This window comes from Aphis gossypii, chromosome 1 (genome assembly GCF_020184175.1).
Source record: "Aphis gossypii isolate Hap1 chromosome 1, ASM2018417v2, whole genome shotgun sequence".
Classification (NCBI taxonomy): domain Eukaryota; kingdom Metazoa; phylum Arthropoda; class Insecta; order Hemiptera; family Aphididae; genus Aphis; species Aphis gossypii.
The window spans coordinates 11,332,706-11,357,747 of NC_065530.1; the positions used below are offsets into that span (position 1 = coordinate 11,332,706).

Genomic DNA, 25,042 nt, shown 5'->3' on the forward strand with positions numbered 1-25,042 from the left:
CCCTACCCTTTCCAAATCCCTTTTGTTATAATTATCTAATGTGTTTTAATTTATATATAAAATAAAAAAAAAAATGGTGGTAACTTAAATTACGTTTTATTTATAAATTAATTCACATGTAGGTAATTCTTAAATTGTTATTAAAATATAAATTATAAATATAATTTATAGCTGTACCTATATCCATTATTATTGTACTCCCTATTATTTTAGTATTAAGGAATAAATGTATATCTAAATAAATATATATTTTTTTAATTACCTATAATTCAGTTCATTTTTCTATATTGATAAATTTATTAACGAATTGAGCCTTATATATCAGTCTAAAATATAGTACAATGCACACTTAAAATAATAACAATACATAAAACACGTAAATAAAAACGAATATAGTAAAATTCACTAAAATTTTAATAATTAATAATACAAACGCGCGGTTTCGGTACAGTTATATCCTACACAATTATATTAAACCAATTGAAAAAATCAAGGAACTCGTACTATAGCTAACAGCTGTTGTATAGGTCGTAGATTTCGTGCGTAATTCATAATTGAGTTTAGAATATAGATAGATTACTAGCTACTAGATACTGGACCTGATATGTTTGGTTTTAATTTATAAATCATTTAAAACAATTAAAATTTGAAATTGTAAAATGTTGTGATAAATGAAGACGACAACATTTCTAACCAAACGACGAGTATATTAGTATACTTACCCGTAAAATATTAACGTTGATAGTAATGAGTCACAGATAAAAAAAAATAAAATACACTTAATTTGTATAACTGATGTTCCGAACAATCCCAACCTAACCTCACTCCATTTAGAATCAATAAAATGTTAACATATTTTAGACACTTTTAACGTTAATCAATAATACCTACACGTGAAACATAATTATTATGTTTTGGCAGTCACACTTATGCAACCAAAAAATTCTTTATTGTCATTTCTTCTTCAGTTTTTCACTGACCAACATAACACTGTATAGTGTATAGTACGTAGACTCTATATATAAATGCTCACGAACGCGAATAACGAAAAAAAATTATACGATCGAGAATTGGACGGTGGTGTTGACAGGTGAATAAGACGGATGGATATTTTATAAAAACTGACCGAAAGAAAAATAAAAATTCCAGCTCACCGCTGACACCATAAACTATACAATAATTAAATAATATATTTTATTGTGGTTTTTGGTGGTCTCTGAAGACGAGATTTTAAGCCTCACTAAATTTCACCAATCAATATTTCTGCAACAACTTTCTGAACGCGTCCGTCCACCACATCCATTATAGTGAGATTTTACAAGCCCGTTTTTTAGCCCTCGTTTTACCTACGACTTATTGGTAACTTTTCTTACGACTTTACAAGTACCTATATCTTATAATACCGTATTTTTTTTTTTAGTAGGCATAGGTTACTTACTGATATCGTAAGACAAGTCGAAAAACTTACCATACGTATTAAAAATCTTTTTTCTTGTTCGATCTCTACTGATATTTTCTAGTCTTTAACGACCACCGTAAGCAATAATTATCCTAGAAAATGGTTAGATTACATTATTTATGTATTATGTACCTATCTTTTTTTCAACTCCTGTGATGTGTACATTTTTTTTTACTTACACGGGTATATAATAATTATATACTATATTTAATACCTATATAATATATAATTATGCAAATTCAAAATTGACAATACATATTATAATTTCTGTTAATTATTTTTTTTTCAATAAAGGAAAATAATTAACCACATAATTATCATTTATTTATATGTACTAATTAGATATCCTGTTGACTTTTGTAAATAAATAAAATTAATCACATAATAAATATTATACACAATAAGCCCTATAAAAATTATCGTTCCATGGTAATATATTTTATTAAGACATAAAGTTTATAATATCAAACAAAGTATAAACTATAATAATTATTTTACTAGCAGATAATCTTACTAAAATTAAATAAAATTACAAATTCAGTAATTAGGTAACTAATTAATAATTATTATGATATGCAAATAAAATTAACACATAATAAATTATTTTTCAGTGCGATATTATAACATTGTTATCATCCATTAATCTTTATGAAATAAAAATACGAGTAGTTTAAACTATTTTTTTTTATAAAATTTTAACATTGCAGTCACATTGATATAAATGATTCACGACAAAATGAATTATAAGTAGATAATATTATGTTACGAATTTAAACATTTATTTGATACACTTTTTAATCTACAGTGTAATAAATAATAAATTATAATAACTATATACTACGCTCCACTTACGCACTCGAGTATAAAACCACTTGGTCGTGAAATGTATACGAATAGAAAGTTACATTTATTGACAACATATGACATTAATTGTTATAAAAAACAATGCGAACAATAATCGACGTTATTGTTAACTATATAGTCTATAAATTATTATGTATAATTATTTTAAAGACTCAATTCATCCTGAAGAGACTTGTTTTGCAGCAGTCACTTCTGAGCACCGAACAATGCGGGTGGCTGTGACCTGTGGGCGAGTATAGGTTGATTACATTAATTAGATATCTAGTGTAAATTATAATTATGTTTTTTACTATGGTTCAACGGTTCAGTTCTTCATGATATAAAGATGGATGAGCGTTAAAAGTATATAGATCGCATAAGACTGTTTTACACTTTTACACGACAGTGTCGTTTAAGTATTTGAAGCTATTATAATAGCAGGTACATATTTATGCGAAAAATCATACATTTTTTTTTTTTTTTAACAATAGTATTAATAAATTATAAAATTGTTTATAATAGTCATCAAATTATAACATATATGAAAAATATAAAAACAAAAAAAAATACTAAAATAAATAGTGGTTTCAGTTAATTTTGTTATGTATCTGTATTAGAGCATATCAAAAAAGAAATTTGATGATTGTGGAAATAATAACACAAAAACGTAATTAATACTCTATGTTAAAAAAAGACCATTCATATCGTTATTGTTTCAATATTAATATTTAAAAATTCAAAATAACTATCAACACAAGAAATAACAAGAAAAAAACTATAATATATCTACTACATCTAAATGTCTAATACCTATATGATACATATTACATGTATATTGGATATACGTTATTAAGTAATTTAGTCATTCATTGACCTTTATTAAGTTAGGAATCCAATATACCGTTTTACTTTAGGGCGTATACCTATTATAATACCTACCTACACCACAATAATGCACCTATTACCTACACAATGTTATAAATTATAATTTAATTCCAAGTTTCAACTATTGTACCGAATGATGTTTTTTTAACTAATCTAAATATATTGTAACCTATTGGTCATTTTAATATAGGTATTGGCTATTGTAAGCAATAAAGTAATAGACTATTAGTTATTACTGATGATAATAGAATAAAGAATATAATACGAATACATCATAAAATAGCAACATTTTATAAATCTAACAAAAACACAAAATATGGATATCATATTATTTATTTACTAATAGTAAGTTGTAATAGTTGTTAATAAGAATAAAATATATTATGTATTTGTGAATAAAACACAATATTTATTTTATAGTTATGTTTAGAATTTTATAGAGAAATACATTTTTTAAAATTAAATTTCGCCATTATAGCTCAATAATTACACATCCGAAAATAACAATTATTAGTTAAGAGTTACAATAATACTATAATTATTATTATATTATATTAATAATATATATTTTTTTTAATTCTACATCGTATCTTTACAGAATATATCTTTTATTCTATAATAAATTCGTATGCACTTAATATAATATAACCCGCAGTGACTGCAAGTGGTTCTGGAATACATTATTATTACAATACAAATACAATAAAAAATCGAAAAAGGCACGACATATATAATTAAAAATAACATATTTTAGGTTTCCAGAAGTATGAAAACTAAAATTAAACTACAGTATATATAATAATAATATTAAGTAATAGTTTTTTAATTGTCTTGTGTACGCTGTAAATTGCAGTGTAATGCATCCTATTTTTTTACCTGGATCTGTCCTTGAAAAACACAATTTTACAACGTCACATAGTAGGTATACTACGTAGTTCAAATTACCACTGATTATAAATAGTATAAGTATTTATAATCAATAATATATAACATAATATGCTAATTTTAATTTTCTATGATAGACCGTCAATTTTTCCAATCGATCTATCAGTCAAATGTCTGCAATGAGGGATAAATACATTCTGAAGACTATACAATGAGATTTATACCTATATTATTTAAGTATTAAACAGAAGCAAAATGACTAAAATACAAATTAAAGATAATACTTATAATGGATGGTTGGTATGAATGCTGTTATGATACAAACAATTTAGTAGACTATAATATCACATTTCTTAGAAACTTTTAGTTTAATGCCAAAAAGATCTGGGATTTTGGGAAAAAGCCAATTAAATGCTGGTCACAATCGCGAGTCAGTCAGGTAATTAGATAAAGAACAGCGGGACAATATTTACAGTAAACATGAATATTGAAAAAATATAAATAATCTTCACACATTCAGATTTTCTTAAACTGAATGTAATGGTATAAGTACCGCGGCTAACTTTTCATTTTTCTTTAACATTTACTTCAAGGTCCAGTGCTAAACCATAGACTATATAATTATATTAAGTATTATAGTTTGTAGCTAAACCACAATAATATTGTGGACGGACTACGGAGGTGTTCTATTTATACTCAAGTATTATTTGAGCATAATCTATACATAATTCGCATAAACAGCATATACATCTGAACAACCCGAAACAGTAAACTCTTCAATATTTTATAATATACCAAGAAAACATCAAAAACGTAAATATCTATTGACTATTATGTATGAATATATCAATCATATTCAGCAAAAGAGATATAGACGTGTTAAGAACAATTTATTTTGCAAATATAAATTTTAAATCATAATAAATGAAACATTTTTAAAGTTTTAACTGCAAATGGCAAATCCGTTAAATAAACTTAATGTATCAATGAACTAAAACTACCTATAAAATTAAAGAAGACTTGACGTATTGTAATTTTATTGAGGGGGGGGGAGTTGTCGATTCTTATCTGATCTGAAAGTCAAATTTAATTTGTGTTTTCGAATATTTGGTAGTTGACATCAGCGATATGCATGTATATTATGCATTTTAATATTGGTTAATCCTCTATGTATGGTCTTGGACTATTCTCAGTAGCGAAAATTTCAGTAGATTCTTCGAACAAATGTTGTTAGTGTTTGTTATTATTTATTCGGCGATCCACTATATATCACTTCTGGTACAGTGTATTGTCCGCATCTATAAATATATATTAATATTAAATTACTATAATTATTATTTACTTTCTATAAATATAATGGTTAAAAATAATATTATGATATTTATAGTTTATAAATGATATGTTAAAAACTTTCAGAGAGGAAGTGAATATTAATTTTAGAGTTCCATTTTTCAGATATCAACCCCTGACAGTCTTGACATAATTTTGGCGTTTCTTCAAGGAATTGTTATTACCACCTAGTTTCTAAACGAAATTTTTTATTGTAAATATGTATTTAACATGAACATTGTGCACATGCCAGGGGCGGTCAAACGCGGGGAGATAAATTAAAAATATGTTTAAAATATTTATTTAAAAGTTTAATATTTTTTATGTATAAATTGTGTAATAAATTATCATTCTATACTAAAAATAGTCTTGAAAAATCAAACTTAAAAAGGTATCTACAATAAAAGTGTATTATAACAAACATCGTGTACCCTATCCTAGGAGCGACCATGGATAACGACTGCAGGAATTTCTAGAAAGAGAGAAGGATAAACTGGAATATAACAAAAATATACTACAATATATTATTATATCATAATGATTATCTTTTATATAACCATCTCGGACCCTCAGTGTATAGCAAAATATCTATATATAGGTATGATACGCTAATATATACCTTAGATAGATAGGTTTTAAAGTTAATACTATTATTTATCTTTTTAAAATCAGATTTAGAAAAGAGGAAAATTGGTTATAACAGTAAAAAGTATATATTTTTTATATCATATTATATACTCGCATCTGTTGAAGTTAAAAAAAAATGCTAAATCATTGAAAAATCAAAAATGTATCAAAAAAATTATTTCGGATCTAACTTTATATAGAATGTGTGTATTTTCAAAATCACGTGAAAAGCTTAAAAAATAAAATTATACTTAAAAATGAGTATTTAAACAAGAAAAACAAACTTTATTGAAGTCAATCCATATTTTGACAAACACTGAAAATATCATTATGTACACCGAGTCGTCAACTATAATTAATTATTCATTTGAACCGTTAACTTCTCTACACTCAATAGAGTTTATGATCGAGAACGAACGGAGAATGATTATCATACAAACTGTAAAGCATAAAATAATAATATTATTAACAGTGTAATTGACAAATTATACTTCATCAGTATAGTAATGGGTATAAATAAAAATTTTAAAACTATAGATTTATTAAAACAATTTTTTTAAAAAAAAAAGGATCTTGTTATTATTATAATGGCGATGAGCAGGAGAGCATATAAAACGTATAACTATACGACCATACTCTTATAAAGCACGGCCTTAGGGGTATTTGGATACCGAAGAGGCGAATAACGGCTTAATATGCGTTATTATTAAAGTATTCGTTTACGCGGTCGGTACTATAGGTATACCTACCGAAAGATAATAAAGGCACGCAGACTGTGGTTACAATCTTCAGACGTCGTCTCGAGCCGCAGCTCTCGTTTACATAATATTATCGTATATTAAAGCAAACACAATAATTATTGTTAATGGAATGCGCAATGGGAGGCGGCATCGCACATGCCGAAAAAAAAAATAATAAATATATATTAACGTTTTTTTTTTTTTTTTCACCTAACCGCGTTTCGCAATCGGATCACGTATGTGCGGCGGCGGCGAAGATCCGTTGACGGCGGGGCGGCGGTGTAATAACACGGTTTGGCGCGAGCTTGAACTTGACCTCGTCGTCGTCGTCGTCCGTCAGCCGGTCGCGGCGCTCGGCGTCGTCGACGGCGGACGACCGGACCGACCGCCAGGCAGCGCTCGGGCGCAAGCTCGGCGGCAACCGCCGAGTTACGACCGCCGCCGGGTGAAAGCTTGCCCGGCAGACGTACCGCGCGTGCCCTGCTGTCCGAACGTGTGCGCCCGTGTCTCCTCCGCTACGGCTCCGTTTACCTGTACGTTTGTTTGTGTGTAAGTGTGTGTGTGTGTGTGTGTGTGTGTATAGATAAGCTCCACCGTCGCACACTCGCTGGCCACGGGAAGAACGCCGACTCCGAAAAACCCGAATTTCGAAAAAAAATATCATGTCGGTGCCGTCACCGCGGCCCACGTCGTCAGCATCGCAGCAGCAATAAGACTGCGGACGCGCGAGCGCGACGAGACCGACAGACTTATCTCGTCTATTATTTGACTTGAAACACTTGACAGCCCCGGTGCACACGCGAGTGATGATGACTACGACGACGACGACGACGACGATGGTATCGTCAGAAAATGACTGAATCGGCGACCGCTCTATCACACGAGGTGAGCGTTTAAGTATATCACCTTGCGCGATAACGTCTTAACGATAAATTATGTACTATGTTTACTGTTGTAGTGTTGTCGTACCCCGTTTGTGGTCATATAGGTATATTACGGTGTTATTACGATAAGCGTGAGATAAGTACCGTGTAGGTGCTAGGACCCGGGCGGTCGCGATTTGTTGTCTTTTAAGCCGGGACGCGCGCGCAATCGATCGCGTGCAGCCCTACTACACATACCGCCCCCGCGGAGACCACGGCAGCCGCCCTCGTGTCGGCCACGTGACGGTTACGCGGCGGTGCCTACACGTACGCGCGAGTTACGCGAGAACGACGGTACACTCGCCGCAGATGCACGCCGAGGTTGTACGCGCGCCGCGCCGTCGCCATGGCGACCGCGAGTCGCCGGCCGGCAGCGGTGGCGTTCTATCGCAGATTTCCTCGTGTTTTTTGGGGTCGTCGGCGTTGTGGGGCGTTTCGAGGGGGTAGTGTTTTGTATACGAACCCGGTCGTTTTTGCTCGGCGTATTTATCGCGGTCGACCACCAAAAGAAACGTCCGGACTGCAGCAGCCGCACACTGTTTACATAATAATATTATGACGTCCTGAAATACGTAACGATAGTATATTATTATCTATATATTATTATTATTATGTTTGTCGTTCTCGTCGTTCGACCTGTATATTGTAAACATTTAGATCTCGCGCGATATCATAGTATTATTCGCTGTGATTGGGTTACACTCGTGTCACTTATTACTATTGCTTCCGAGTTGGTACCCGCTGCTCGAATGACGCCACCGGTGGTGAATAAAAAATATTTTTAGAAAAAAATAATCGCAACCCGTACCCGCAGCAGTCGTTGTTGTCGATCGACATAAATTCAATGATAACTCCTATAATACACTGCGTTATAGTTATTGTAGTTCTACAACTCGTTTTCGCCGTGATCGTAATATGTTTTTAGGACGAGTCTTGGGTTTCACAACATGTGCTATATATAATACAATATTTTATTATTATGCGCGTTAGACGTATAGGTATACGGTTTCTGGTCGACAACACCAAAAACCGGTGTCTATAGACAGTATTCAGGTAACGATCGCGACACAAACGTATACGATTATATTAAACGTATTTGGCCAGCGATAGCGTGTTCGGATGGAATTCGTCGTTTTTAATATTGTTATACTACTTATACTCGTTTCGCCGAAACCGTAACCGTCGGGCGAGACGTCGCTTAAAACATCATGCACTATATTATTATCAGTTGTGCACAATCACGTGGTCGTTCGACAGCTGGACAATCCGATTAATTCCGATCTAACAGAAATTAGCATTAAAGCACACAAATCGACTACTAATAATTTAAGAATCGTCTGGTAGATGTAACGGAAATGGGACGTGCTGCGTACGTTTGATTTTGCAGTATTACAATATTATCATGCTCTAATCCGGTCGTCACATCTGTAATAATAATGACTGTCGAGGGACGTATAATATATTCGCAGTTATTGTTCTCCTCGTTAATGTACGATTTAATTTCGCCGGGAAACGGTTTAAACGAACGTGAGTTGAATACGGCTTACTGCGTTGATCTTCGCAATTTTCTAATCGAGAAAAATAATTGAACCATTTCCGTGTACTTAAATGGTTGATAATGTACTACCTACATTATTATTTCCGCCATTGCCAAACGTCTAAACATATATTTCAAGCGATTTTTCTTCGAGTCGAATAATGAATAATGCTTACTGCGAAAATGTTATGATGGTGACACATTTTTTATAGACTATTTTTCTCTCAAATCTGTGAAGTGTTATTTACCCTGTTATTTATGTATAGACAATTTATTACCATTGTTTACGCCGGTTCTTGTGTAATTTATTCCAAGAAATGTAGGCGGATAAATGGTCACTACTAATCAGTTTAGCCCCACTACCACCCACATACACTATAAAATGAAAATATAAAATAATTGTATAAGTTATAAGACACTGTTGGTATGTTCCTACCATGAAGATTAAAGATCTCTAATCTTCATGGTTCCTACCTATTAGAGAGGGGCTGTGGTATTAAAATCCCCCCTTCTCGGAGGAAAAAAACTTAATAAAAAATGAAATCGAGTTTTGCATCTCCTGTCTATTGCTCCTAAAAAAGAAAGACGATTTTTAATATTACAAAATATTGAATATAGTATATATAATATACTACTTCTCGATAATATATGTACATGTACTTATACGAATTGAAGTTTTTGTCGATTAATTGAATACATTGAGTAAATTAATATTTATCTTGGGATTTTTATTCCAATTACCATGATAGAAGACGAAGGCCTCTATATCTAAATTCTAAATGCTACAAGTTTCTTGTTTAGTTCTTTCGTTTCGAGAACGATAAACTGAGCGTGTTTTTAAAAATGTGTTGGCAATTAAATTAGTTTATTATTATTCCAGCGCCTGGATTAAAGTTTCACTGCTAAAGGGGGAAGAAAGAACACAATAATATTTTTAGATCATAATAAAATATATATTAACTCATATGACTGTATAAAGATAATTGAAGCTACACGCGCAGTGCTCACTTATCCGTTTACTTTAGGAAAAGCAGAAAATACAAATAATAATTAGTTATTGTGACTTATGGCGAGATCAATGTTGAATTCATTATAATCTTATTAACGGTATAAACGGTCTGTTTTCATAATAATTCTCATGTTGGTAACGGAATAGTTAGATTTTGTTTCTATATTAAAACCATACTAATGACACAACGTTATTTTTCAATTTGTTGATTGTATTATTCATAAATAATTCTAACTTTAGATACATTTTTAAAATGTTGACCTAATTTAAAGTACATTGAGATAATTACTCCAATTAAAAATATTTTAACCATTGAACTCTGCTGTGGGAACCGTTAAAATTATTTATTAAATCGATGTAAAACCATTTTCCACGGCCTACACAAGTCAAAAGTCAATTTTGGTATTTAATTCTAACAATTAATTTATAGAAGTTGTTATTTTGTTAAAAATTTAAATATTTATATAATATATATACCTACTACCTAGAATTTAGATACAATGAATTTAGATATTTTGAAACTTTGTATAAATGTATTTTATCTAGTGTTATTATTATTATTTTGTTATTGAATTACTTGGTTAAAAATAAAAAATAAATTTAGGTCTAATTATCTGGACAGATAAAAACTATACAGCATTTTTAGGTATTTTAAAATCCATCATCGTTAGGTTTGTTTATGATGAGAATAAAGTCTAGTTTTTAACGGGATAAGAACAGTTCAAAACAAATATTTCGAAGCTATTGGTATCTACTATCCAGTACAACTGAACAAAGACATTTTTATACAAAACCTATTCGTCCTGGCTAATGTACATTAGACGGCATTTACATTATACGCCAGTGGATTGTATATAAATAGTTTTGACCCTCTTTATTTGTAGTATAGTCAAACATAAATAACGCAGACGCTATAAACCAGTGTCTTAAAAAAAAAGTCGGTTAACTATTTAACCAAAGTCCTACGAAATGTTCAATATGTCTTTGTGATTGTATAATATTGCACGATAAATATGTACTCTTCATATTTCGAGAATATTATTGTATTAGCGAGATATCACAATCAATAAACTTAGTTAAGATTACCTACTTCAGTAAAAAGTATTCCGTGTGCATTATCTTAGTTTTCCGTAGTCACACTCTCCTTTAAAAACTACAATTTAAAACAAAAATTAATCAAAGAGTATTTACAGAGGTATTTGTTTTTTATTTGCACAATATGTTGATTGTTAATGTAATAATATTTATCAAGACGGTTAAATTAATAAAAATAAATATAAAACTTGCTTATAAGTGTAGTTTTCAGGAGTATCTAAAAATTATAACTACCTAACTAAGAAACTTAACAAATAGTATGCCTTTACGTACCTATTGTCAAGCTTCTACACGATATAATTATATAATTATTATAAATAAACCTAGCGATGAGTGAATGACAATCACATAATTATCGAACGATTTACATGTTTTGCGTCTAGTTAGAAAAAAATATAATTTCATTAATTAGGTATCTAAATTATGATACATCATATGCAAATTGTGTGAATAAAGTAGTAACAATTATTTACAATTATTTCATTTCACTGTGGAGTGTAAACTTAGGTAATAGTATATAATTATGTAGTTAAAACCGATATTTCAGGTCAAATTATGTAGATATAATCAACATTCGACATAATATACCATCTAATTTAATGTTTAGGTATTGAAGCTTAATGTTAAAATATAATATATTATTTTATGTATATGGGGTATGTATAGTGTTAAATATTAATAAGCTTAGACAACACTTGATTGTAGATTAGATCAAAATCAAATTACATTGTTTTAATTTATAAATATTATAAAATACCAGCTATATTATAAGTGTCGGATAAAATATACTTAAGTTTAAATATGTTTGATATATCTAGATTCTATAAGCCCAAATACTTGAATTCCATTATTATATTTTTGAATTTTAAAACCATTCACCTATAATATGTCTATGCAAATATTCAGTATAACAAAATATATAGGTACATACAACATAATATACTTTATGATATTAGTACTTTTAAACGTAATAACTAATAATTTTATCTAAGATTTTGTAGTAAGTTTACCTTCTTCAGAATTTATAATATTCAATAACTTTCATCTGGTGTATAAAAAATGAATTTTTTTTCTAAAATAAAAATAAAAGTGCGGTTAAAAGTATACACTTCAAACTGCTTTTATATAATCAAGTTAAATATATTCTGTATTCACTGTAACTGAAATATAATTATGCGCTTTATTAAAGCTCTTTAATGAACCACTTATTAGGCAACTAAAAGTCATTTTTATTATGTTCATTAAAGGTTTCATAAACCATAAGCTTAATATGATACTTAAAAAGCTTTAATCTTTTATAAAAGTACTGTAAAAAAAGACAATTCACATAATTTGCTATTTTAACAAATTATTATTAAAGTATTATAATAAAATAAAGCGTTGTCGTTAAAAAATAATAATAACTAATTGATTTTTAAATTATTTTAACACAACTAAAGTGTTAATTAAATGATTATCTCGTTATTTAATTTATAAAGATAAGAAATATAATTTATACATTATATAATTTAGATAATAAAAATTGGAATTTACTTGATTTATACTTGTTAAACTAGAATATTGTATTTGTTTCTCGTTTTATCAACAATATATTGCTTTCTGAATTAATAATAAATAATGCATATTTAATTCATGATCTTAATTTGTAATTCGATGTTATATACTAAAGATATGTGTCAGCGTTTATAGAATGTAAACCTTTTAATTTTATTTATCATAGCTTCCGATTATTTTATTCCTTATCGTGTTTGAAAATATTTAAAAAAAAACTTTTATTAAAAGTGTACAGCAGTTTTCTTTATTGAAGTATTTTAATTCGTTTTTGATTTATTAATCACGCTTTATTCTGCTTATTAGTAAAATAGGTACTAAAATATAAGCGTGGTATTAAAGTGTTGCTCTTGATGTTTAAAACTTGCAATGTTTACATATAGCAGACCTATCAAAAATGTATGACGTGAAACAGTTGAACGTTAGAATAACTTATTGTACTTGTATTATAAGTGAATATTTTTAATGTAGGCTTGGTATTACATTATTTTCATATCGCTAATTAGTGTCGTCGTAGACGCATCGCCAATAAATCTATCGGCTCAACTTTGATTTATTTTATTTTATTTTATTTTGTTCCGTGCGATAGTCGTTTAAAATGATTTGCAATCGCTAACACTTCACAGACGAGATCCAAAGCTTATCTGAGTTCACAGATCGCCAGATCACGCAGTAATATGTTCGACGCATGTAGTTTTATCAAGTACTTAGACACTCAATTCATACGATGGACAGTTTATTGGTACGCGCTGTTTTTACTACATCGACTTTGGTTTAGGTCGTTAAATTTCGAGTACTTACTCTTACCGACAAACGCCATGATATAATTAATACATTATTAATTTATCGCAGGCATCAATAACAATAATCACAAATCGAACACATATTTGCATGTTATGAATGTTGTTTTGTTTTACGAACGAGATTTCGATTCGATTTCCGAGTGTTGGTCATGCAGACGATAAGGGTCAGCGGTGTTTCGTGTTCCATAATAGATTTGCGTGCGTTGTGTTGTTAATCGTAACATTCGTATAACTATACTTGTTAAACACACACACTTCCGCGCAGACAATCGCACAATACAGAGAGAGAAAGAGAATTTTTAGACAATAATCTCTTCAGTCCACCGTCTACGCAGAGAACAAAAGTATTATTATATTATTGTTGTTATTATAATTTTTTTACGATCTCGAGAAAACGAAATATACACCGAGATGACGGTCAATTTATCGACTCTCGTTTCGTGTTCACGTTTTAATGTTATTCGCATTGTGTACCAACTTAAATCGTTGGTATTGCCTACATAATATTGTTATTACGCCTCTGTCCACGTGTCCAATAGCGCAAAACGTAGGTTTATATTATAATATTATGCCGCTTTTCGTCACGTCGGAAACGATTTATTTTTCGGTTTAAAATATATGTCTAGCCTTATAACCGACTTGTAGACATTGTGTGTGGTTGACGACGACGAATGTTGGACTGAAAACTATCTCGAATAATGTTCATAATTCAAAATGTGACGTACGCGGCTATTATCACGTGCACTCTTTACGCCGTGTTGTCGGACTGTTTTATTTTCGTCGGAGATGTTATTCATCGTTGAGTATCACATTTTGTGTCTGTCATTATAATATTTCGTATAAATTTAATTTAATATTTTCTGTTTGTATTTGGTTGTACGTTCTTTATGAAACCATAAACACCTCCCTTACAAGACTTAAACGTATGATGTGCTATTTATGCGACAGCCAGGTTAACGATAAAAAATCTGATTTCACAGTTTAAATAGAATTTGACGTTTTTATTTTATTTCTTCAATATACTCGTACTCTGTGTATTTTGTGCCTACATGACACATATAACCACTGAATTGGGTATTCAAGTTTTATAAATGTGACTGATTAAACGTAATTCAAAAAATATATTATAATTAACTATACTGACTTTAAATAAACGCGAGCTGGTAAAGTAAATTAAAATAATTTTCTATACAGCATATACATTACACATTATTATTTTTATGTTGATAAATTTAGTTTACATAATTATATTATTATATCAAAATCTTTCAAGGATTTTTTAGTACGAATAAACTAGTATTTTAGTAAACTACAATTATAAACTTTGATCTTATATTTGTATAAACGTATAATAGCTGTTACTCAATTTTACATTTAAATGACAAAATATAATATAGAAAATTATATCCAATCATAATAAATAATTTTTATCTCTAATTAACGGTGACTCCATTTATAAACAAAAAAAATATTAAATTTTCGGGAGTCGAACAAAATGTATTTGTAAGCAACTATATGTAACCTGTATAGTGTATATAGGTTCAAAAAAGTATTAATTTACCCTAAGTCTTTAGGATTTTGTTTATATAACTTTTTTAAAAAACAATCCAGTAGTTTTTGAGTTTATACAAGGCGATTCTTTAATCAAATAAAACTCATTGTTTTAAAATCTATTAACTTTTTTTAAAATATTTTTTATCATTATAATTTTTTATTTTTTGGAACGACTGCATATTTTTTTAAATTCATATAATGAAGTAAAATTTTTTTTTTTTAGTGTGTTTCGATACATAAAAATCGAAATTTGGACGAGTATAGTTATAAGGTTATAACTTATAACTTATAAGTATTTAAAGTTTTGCTTAGCTGATAAAATTTTTTTTTTAATTTGTAGTTTTTTCTTATGTTGTTTTATTTCGACTGGAAATTATGTAAGAAAAATATTTTTCAAAACAAATGTATTTTGAAATAATGAGTGAAGAGAATCTACAATCTGTATAGTGGACAAGGAAAGAAATCCTCATTTATATTTAGATCATAAATGTATATTGTATGTATATATTATTATATATTATGTCTAGAACGTACCTACAATGATAATATTTTTCGACAGTCCAATTTCTCGATTTGCATGGATTATTTTTGTGGTTAACAGTGAGTTGAGTTGTGATTAGTGGTCGAATATTTTCACATGCTCTCCAAATACATACCACTGAATCTGCGAACTGATATATTATTATTGTATACGAAATATTTAAAACAAAAATGGCTAGCTATTATTTCTTGTGGAACTAATTTAGACATGTATGATGAGCATCCAATACTATCGAAGATGTATCTTTTGTAATAGTTAGCGTAAAACGTATTTTGTTTGGTTTTACAGACAATAAAACAAACTCCAAAACAAAATATTAAAAATATATACTTATACTTATCCATGCTATATATAATATATTACATTAGAAAAAGTATTGATTTATACGGGAGATTATAGAATATAATATGATAATATAGTAATACCAACGAAAAATTATTTTTTTGGATTCAGTTATTATAAATTAATTAAGTTAAAGAATTAGTATTAGTTGTTTATCCATTTATCGTTTTAATGGATTCAACGAACTTATCCATAATAAACCTATTCACTCGCTTATATACATATATGTATATTATTTATAATACATTATATAGTTTAAATACTAAATTTATGCAGTTTTAATGTAATTAAAGAATAAGTATATATTATAAGTTTAATCAAAATCCTAGTAAATCTGGACTTAATATTATGGTACTTACCAGATTGTCTATAGGTATGTTATAAGACTATTAATGTAGTCCAATTTTCATGCCATAATATTATTTTTATATTATTTAAATATATTAAATAATAGTTTCTAATTCTAATAGAATTTGTGTGTTGATAAAAAAAAACCACTCATTCATTTATCATAATTATTATTAATTTTAAAAATATGTAAGTCATCACTTGTGGTGCATTAGAGAAACGGTATAGGTATTGTAATATTATTAGATACTCTAAAGTAGGCTAGATACACAAGATAAATCAAAAAAATTAAACAATGCATATGCAATATACTTATACTGTATTAAAATTAAAATATACTCCGTAAAAGGAATACAGGAAAGAGGAAACCAAAAAAAATCCCCGTACATTAAGCCGTTAGGTTTCTTAACATTGAATGTATGTATTGAATTGCAATAGGTAGGTACTGTTGAACACATTGACACTATCCCGGATGACGTGTTTATATAATAATAGTAATAAGTAGACATTATTTGTTATTTAGTAATTACTTTCAATCGTAGTATAATTTATTTTTAAATTATTATTTTTGAAATTAATTATGCAGAAATAAATTGCTTCACTGCAGGAACATAATTTGAACAGCTTTTTTATTGTGTTAGGTAATGATGAAGTAACTATAAACTATTTTTCAACGTATTTAAAATTATTATATGTCGCATAATTATGATCTATATATTAAATTTTAATATTATAGATTCAGACTTCAAGTATAAAATTTTATCTCAGAAGTGGTTTTTAAATTAATGTAAACATTAAATTGACTGGTGGCAGAAGGCCCAACATTTTTAAAATTAAAAATGTATTTTAATTTTTTGAGTAATAAAAATAAAATAAAATAGTGATAATCGTTTAAAAAAAATGTAATAATAATTTTATGTAAAATTACTATTACAATCAAGCTTACAGTGTAAATGTATTATATAAACCGGTATACAACTATATAAGCATATTATACATGTTTATAGCTCTATGCAGGATGTTCTATTATAATATTTACTATATATAACTATATTATTATAATTGTATAGATATGACAGATCATACAAACGTTAATTTGTATATTATATGTACGAGTAATATCACAATTATATTACGTTTTTGAACAATGTGATACTTAAAAATTATAAGTAAATAAAAGTGTTTTGCATAATTGCATAAATAATTATCAAATATTTACACTAGTACCTAGTATATACTTTTTATTTTTCAGAATGCCATTAATGTATTTAGGTAACTAATGTAGTAATGTAAACTTAAAACTTAAAGTTATAATTTACACCTTTTTCTATAATATAACTTTCAAAATTCAAAATATGTTTTCATTGAAATTTAAATTTAAACATTTGACAATAAGTTGCAATTATTAAAAATATTAGCATCTTTAACGAGTTTGAAAAAAATGCTCATAATATATAGTCGTTACATGTGGAATATTGGAATATAACTACTTGAAAAAAGTGACTAATGAGCGCTATGATTTATCTTATTGTTTTTTTGTGTACACTGTACATGTATATATTTTTTTAAAAGCACTATAATAATTAGGTATGCGGTTATTGTTGATTATAAAAGACATAAAAATCGATGGACGGTTATTAACTCACGGAAGTCAACTATCGGCACTATATAATATATTATTTTATTATAATCATTGGAAAAATGCCAAGGAAACGAGAAAAAAAATAAATAACCGACACTAATCGATATTATACAAACGCGACCAATATTATGTATTAGATCGTCAAAAGTTTAACGACGCTCGTGGTACTCCTATGTACACACATTTGCGGAGAAATTCGCCACGGACGTATTTAATAATCACCCTATATCCGGGAAATATTTTGCCATACACGTTGAAGAGGCTAAATAGTAAAAACTCGGTTTGTAATTAATTTTTTATGATTTTCCACGTAAAGAATATTTATGTCTAAAATTAAAAAAAAAAATTGAAAAAAGAGGAAAGAAAAAATTAGATAATATACGACAAACACGCACGGTAGTTAGTAGCTTATATGTGAAAGAAAAACCATTCTTCGTATTTTGACCATCGAAAACGACCACCGACATCGTACATCGTCGGATAATCGGAAATTGTGGGTTACGTTCGGTTGCCCACAACTGTAGACGTTTGTGCTGCGCGCGCAGTGAATAAAACGTCGGCGGGCGTAGGTATATTAATTCAAATCTAATTACATTACCATAGAAATGTATTCGGATCGCCATAAATCTTCCTCAAAAACCGAAGGTTAGCGAAAGCGAATGAAACAAAAAAGAAAAACGTCACCTGTTGCGTTAACAGTATTATTATTATTCAGCGTGTTTCGATTGGATTCGAAACTTTTGACCGTGAAAATAGCCAAACAAAACATATAAAATTATTACATGGTGCCTATATATATATATAATATATATATATACGACTAAATGACTCACGGAGATCTTAAAAAGACGTCCCCGATCGATCGACCCCCGGTACATGGTTATTTATTTTTGGCAACGATTTAATACTACCGATCGACCTATATTATATTATGCGCAGCCACACAATGTCACAATATCATAATTTGGACTACATATTTATCCGTTAAAAATAACGATGACGCCGACGTGTTTTAATAGTTAATATTAATGTATGTATTAATGTATTAACTTTTTTTTACGAAAACATATTGGTCGAATCAATAATATTTATTTATACGGGGCATAATAATATTATAATCACGAGTAATAAATAAAAATCGAATTGCAAACGATGATAATGTAATGCCTACTACCTCCATGAACGTCTTTCTAAAAATGGAATAAACAATAATTCATTTATACATTTTACATTGTAAAATATAAAAAACGTATTGTTTAAAGTTTCAACGCTCAACTGCTTCGCCGCAGATGTACCCATTCAATTGGCGTCTCTAACCATTTCTGTTTTCCTGTTTTGTCTGCTTTCTTTATTATAATGTCATATTTTATTTTTATAATTTTATCCTCATTGCTCTTAAAGGCATTTTACCGTTATCTAAATTACTCAGAAATGCAAGACCACATAAACGGACTTTAATTAAGTACGTTGTTGTCTAAAACACAGAAATTTATAATATACGTACGCAAGACTAACCGTAATTATAAAATATATATTCAAACTATTTAATTTAATCTGACCTGCAGTTATTTTATATAAAAAAAAAACCATGTAGGTATTCAACTTTATAATATATAAATACAATAGAACGGACGTTTCTTATTGAAGTACCTAATTTAAATATGAATATAAAATTATATTAAATGCATTGAGAATTTTCAATCAAGTTAAAATGCTTAAGTGATTTAGTGTTGTCTTTTTATCATATAATTAATTTGTATTCAATAAACTATTATAAAATAAATTATATCTTCTATTTTATAAAAAATCATGACAGAATTATATGACCAGCACACTAACTGATGTAACTTATTTTACTATAATACTTACCTACTTTTTATTTTAATTGTTTACCTAATTCTACTAAAATAAATCATAGAGAACTTAAATTTACCACTATTTATACGTTTTCATTAAATTAAGGCTTTAAATACATTGTTCATTAGCTTACTAAAGTTACAGTTTTAGACAATTATTGTGAGCATTTTTAAAATTATATTATAATACGATAATAATTGTGATATAATATAATCTTTGGTAGTTTTTTGCCTTGTTCTATACGCTTGCTGTGAGATCGGCTATCTATGTGTACATATACTCGTATTATATACGTTATTGAAGCCTCCGCTTAAGTTTAACCTTGAATTTGAAATAGTACACAACTGATTCATAAATACTCATAACATACGTAAAATATTATACGTGACGTGTAACAAAACTATAACTGTGTACACTTAGATTTTTTTCTCTATCGATGCATTGTATTCATAATATAATGTGTGTTTTATTTGTTCACACAATTTGTTTATTTATTATATTGCGCACACATTTACACTTAGTATAAAAAATCAACTTTTATTACAATATAAACTTATAATAGTGGATCATAAATCATACTGCATCGACGGTTGTTTTGTAGTATTATAGTATGAGCTTATACAATACCGGGCGGTAATTTCTTTTCACCTTTTTTATTATTATTATTATTATTTGCAAAAGGTTTAAATTGTTATTGTGTGGCATGTTATTATTTCGGGTCAAAGATTTTTCATCCCCTCGCTTAAATCTGATTTCAGATGAAATAATAAGATTTTTGGTTGCCAACCCCCGTTGTTGTCATCCCGTTTTATTTTCACCATTAAAACGATTCATTACAGTACTATCTATATGTATGTACATTTTGAACAATAAACTTGGTACAAGTTTCGTTGCTGATTTTCTGTTTTATGGTGTCATTCCCATCTTACATTAATAACAAGGTGGGGTAGAAAAACTCATTAATTTTGCAATGACTCATCTCTATAATTAAAATATAGCATTTAAAAAAATCAACGAATTATGCGTAGGTATCAACAGTGTATGTAATATAATATATTATGTAACACAAATATTACACTGCAAATTCGTGACATTACATGCAGTTCTCATGTTTGTATGTAACCAAGACTATTACATGTTTATATACCTAATCCGAGAACGGCGTAGACAAATTAATGTTCAATGATTTGTCCAAGTAGAAATATATTGTATTTTTTAGATTATTTTTTGCATATAACAATATGATGTAGAATTTTATACAATTATTTTTAAACAATTTGGCAAAATTAACTTCATGAATATGTTAAATAATTTTTTATTGAACATGTATTTTAAAAATAAAACACATTTTATAGAATATATAATATTATACTGTGTAATAGCAATTTATTTTATTTATACATGCGTAGTTTAAAATAGATATTTCATAAAAAATAAAATTATTTTCTTATAATTTGCTTGTATAGCGAATACGCGCAAGATGACAAATACGTTTTGAGTTTTTAAGAAATTAAAAAGGGTTGTAAGTTATTAACGTTCAAACGGCCATTACAGTTGAACAATTATTTCGAAGAATTGAAGTCGTCTCCGTTGTGTGCGTTTTAAAGTATGCCCCTGTTATTGATTTTTAATATATTCATTAATATAAGTTCAGAATACTCGGTGCCTATACCTATAGCGAAATACCAAACCCGTTGGTACGATGGATAGATTATTCTGCGTATACCTACGATGGATAATAAACGTGATGAATGACATATACTGTTGATGCATTTCCATTATATTAATACGGAAGTATGCAGTATGCCTGTATATATAATAATAGTACGTCTATAATATGTAATACGCATAGTATCTAAAAACCTTTCATATTATTATGATAATTTTTGCACAATGAAAGTGAAATGTAGTTACTCATAGAATTACGTAGGTAGTTAAAACAATTATGTATATTATTATGATTAATGCCGCTTTATCGTATTATCTTACATTCGTATCGTTAGGTATAGAAATGTTTTTGCATAATTTATATTTTCTCTCCACCTATGAACACATCCCACCGTGAATATCATATAGGTATGTAACTACAACAAGTAAACATATGAATTGTTTTTGAATATATTTATAGTGTTCACGTGAAAATGCTCAATATTTTGTGAATTTTGGAATATTTTGTGCTTGGCGAACCATGAAAAGTGTATGCTCAGTAAACAATAAAGGAGACAATTGGGTTGGGATGGGCAAATAGGTTAGTGTACATAGTTATATGTATGTACGAGTATTATATTTGAACTATTATGGGCGCACACACGTGACTAAAGATAATTATTGAGTAGGCGAGCCGTGCAGGCCAATATATCAGGTATATTATTGTGGTCAAATTTTCTAATTAAAGAATTATGTAAGGTAGAGTAATAGCTAGTGGTGATTGAATGAAAAAATATACATCATAAAAAGTTTTATTCATTCAGATGCAGATCCCCGCGGTTACGGTCTTAATCCATGGAACTTATTTTATATTATTCACGAGAAATATTCATGTGGAAATATAAAATACTCGTATTTATTCCATAATACAATAGAAAGGTATTTGCGATTTTTATTTTATTATTTAACGACCGACCAATTAAATACCTAGTTTCTATATTAAAAATATTAAAATGTGTAAAAAATGTATAATGTTAATTATTGGTATGATTACATTAATTATCGTTGTGTGTGTACAATATAATATATTATATAGGTACTTACTGTATCATTTATTCGGAACTAAATTAATAAATTGACATTAGATTATCGGATTATTATCTGAACAGAAAACCATCTTGCCTACAAAGACACGTTGTTGAAAAAACAACATTTAAAACCAATCTTAGATTAAACCAACGCAATAGAAATGATATCGGCCATATATTATATTTGACAAATTCATACGTGTAAACAATAAACCGATATTATCGGTGATTTAGTTTAAAATATCTAAAAGAATCATATTAATAATTGTTGTGAAACCTTTTATCAGTAAGCGAGGTAGTTACTTATAATAATAAATTTGTAACTTACATTATTTAATTCTAAAATATTAGGTGTATGAATTAAAGTCTAGTCTTATGTAGGTTAAGTATATTTTGAAATAATTTTCCTACTTTGATAATATGTATAGTGTATACCTTTATAGTAAGCAATACATATTATATTGTTATACGATATACCTATTAGAGTTTCATTAAATATTATTTTACTTTTGTTAATTATACCTGACAATGCTTTTATGTATTTCTTATACACTAGATTTAGTATTTTTATCTAGTTATACAAAAATTAAATATAGGCGCGGTACTGTACAAGAGCAAAAACTATATAAGTAAACTAGAGAAGGTGCAGTGGCAAAACTAATAGATTTAAATTTCTAAAAGTAAAATAAAAATGGTTTAAAATGCATAGTCCTATATACCACAACTATAGATACTATTTTATTATTTATTTATTTATTTTTTTTTTTATTTATATATGAATTAACGCCATTCGGCTTTTTTACAACAAAATATATATATATAGTAAATATACATATATATAGATATAACATAAACAATTTATAAATGATAGTGATAATAGAATAACAAAATAACAAATACAAACAAACGTTGATGTGGTCTTGGTACTAGTACTTAATTGTTATTGGTTGTGGACAACATTCTTATTATTGGGGAATTTTTAGCAAAATTCGTTTTACATACTGATGGATAAAAAGAAAGTTGTGATACTTTATACTTTATAATATAAAGTTTATATGCTATCTTTATTCGTGGTCTATACTACTATAAATGATCAAGTAATAAAAAATAATACAAAATATTAATTTCCTTCTCTTTGGCTAATAATAAAGAGTGATTCATTTCAGGAGGTACCTTATTCTTTTTTTAAAATATATTTCAATTTCATTATTGCATACTTATTCTTAAATAAATAATATCATAATCAAACATTTTTGAGGGGGTTTAATAATAACTTTTTCATTTAGAATGTTTAGATTTTATTTTAAAATATAGTAGACGTTTTTTGTTAAACCATTTAATGAAATAGATTTTTGTTTTGTAAACCTATTTAAAAATAGACCATTTTTAATTGGTAAAAAGGCAACATCAATCGTATAGGAACGCCATAAATATAGTTTATATACCTACTTTCATGAATCATGCCCTATTTTGTAATAAATGTTACTTCCAAGAGTTCTAAATTATGGAATAAATTAACGTGATGTCGATCTCTATAGTAATGGACAATTAATCAGAAACCGTTAATCACTCATCAAGATTGATCCCTCGTGTGCAACTTTTAATGCAGCACAAATACTCGTATACTATTTCAGACGTTTCAACAATTTATTTTCTGTTTTTAATAATTCTTCTCGCCGACTTTATATGTGCGCGGACACCGATCATTCTTTATACTTGACGGATATGAGAAACTCGTATGTAATGTACAGTATGAGGTACTTAAATGCGTATTACAATAAGCCATAAAGGTATTTATAAGAGAGAATAGAAACGCTACTGAAACATTATTGCTAAGAACAGTTGTATTCGTACGGGGTGGATTTTCCGCGCATAAGATGTATCATACTATAATGTCTTATAGTATTATACTGTCAGTGATCGGCGTGATCTATTATGCGTGTAAAATTATACCTTATACGTATATAGATTTAATTCTACGTGGGTTTAATCTCGTGCACCATATGCTACTCGTCGTCGTTTTGTTATACTCGGCAATTGTATCATTAGGTACGTGTAGTACGCATTTAATGTACAATAGGTATACCTATTCTTAGTAGAGTTTGTCGGAAAAATTCACAAGACTCTCGTGTACAATGACGATTCATAATAATCATAATATAGATAATATACGACTGTACGATATAACGACGTTGCTATTACGTGAATCGTGGAACACTTGGTTTTATTCGCGTTAAACTGTAATATGTATCAAATGTATTATATATGAGTATATAATATAAATATATGACTATCAACAATATACAGTCATACAGACAGTTGTGTCAGCCAAAAAAC

General features: G+C 28.4%; 1 protein-coding gene across 2 annotated transcripts in view; it reads left to right on the forward strand.

The window, feature by feature from the left end:
- Positions 1-7,248: 7,248 nt before the first annotated feature.
- LOC114128072 (uncharacterized) overlaps positions 7,249-25,042 on the forward strand; it is a 44,569-nt gene continuing 26,775 nt past the window's right edge. For both annotated transcript variants that reach the window (XM_050198650.1, XM_050198651.1), the window contains exon 1: positions 7,249-7,653. The gene's annotated coding sequence lies outside the window, so the exon portion shown is untranslated. The remainder of the gene's footprint in view (positions 7,654-25,042) is intronic.